We start from the raw sequence: 994 nt of genomic DNA, 5'->3' as shown, positions 1-994 counted from the left end.
CTCCCATGATGCAGTGCGACACCCCTACAGCACCACTAAGGCGGCGCCCGGCTTGGACTACAACTCCCGTCGTGCCGCGCGGCGCTCCCAGCGCACCAATTTCGCCCATCATGGCGGAGCTGGAGCTCCCCTCCGATCCCGAGCTGCGCAGGTTGGAGCCCGAGGGACCCCCCAGTGGGGGCTTTTGGGGTCCTGGGGGGGTTGGGGTGCTCCTGACCCCCTCTCTTTGTCTCCCCCCCACCTCCAGGCTGTGCACGGGGCCCTGTGCCCCCATCCGGGAGTACATCATGGGCCACGTGCGGCACCCGCGGTGAGGGGGGCACCCCAACATCTGGGGGGGAGGAACTGCAACATCTGGAGGGACCCCAAACCTCGGATCGGTCCCTAAAATACATGGCGGGGGGGGGGGTTGTTCCTATAGGAATGTGAAGAAGATCAAAGGGAACCTGCTGTGGTATCCGCTGCACCCCAAAGTGGGGGGGGACACCCAAGCTCATTGGGGAGCCTCCAAAACCCCTCAGGACCCCCCCAAACCCCTTTCCCTGTTAGGACCCCCCCAAAATTCCATTGGGATCCCAACAACCCCCCAGCACCCCCCAATTCCCCCTTGTGACCCCCCCCAACCCCTTTTCTTCTCCCAGATCCATGCACAGGAGCCCAAATTCCTTTAGGACCCCTCCAAATCCCATTGGGATCCCCAGGAACCCCCAATTCCCTCCCATGATACTCCCAGACCCCCCCCAACCCTTCATTTAACCCCCCCCCCCCCCAGGTTTCTTCCTTAACTCGGGGCTCAGGTACCAGCACCTCAAGGAGATTCAGGTTTGGGGGGCGGGGTGGGGAGCATTAGAGGGTTTTGGGGGGGCTCTGTGGGGTTTTGGGGGGTCCTACAGGGACCAAAACACCCCCCTGCACCCTAAAACCATCCCCCCTGCATCCAAAAACACCCCCTCTGCACTCCAAAACCATCCCCCCTGCACCTCAAAACAACTCC

The 994-nt window shown here is 62.3% G+C and overlaps 1 long non-coding RNA gene across 1 annotated transcript; it reads left to right on the top strand.

Moving 5' to 3' along the window:
- The first annotated feature begins 243 nt into the window (after window positions 1–243).
- On the top strand, window positions 244–835 carry LOC134162273 (uncharacterized). Its single transcript, XR_009964276.1, has 3 exons — window positions 244–310; window positions 422–454; window positions 798–835. It is a non-coding gene; the product is annotated as an uncharacterized LOC134162273 (long non-coding RNA).
- The last annotated feature ends 159 nt before the right edge of the window (window positions 836–994 follow it).

The sequence above is a fragment of the Pezoporus occidentalis genome, unplaced genomic scaffold, assembly GCF_034315485.1.
Source record: "Pezoporus occidentalis ecotype Australia unplaced genomic scaffold, CSIRO_AGI_Poc_V1 ctg1855, whole genome shotgun sequence".
Taxonomy (NCBI): Eukaryota; Metazoa; Chordata; class Aves; order Psittaciformes; family Psittacidae; genus Pezoporus; species Pezoporus occidentalis.
This window is presented reverse-complemented; position numbering and strand designations above follow the sequence as displayed.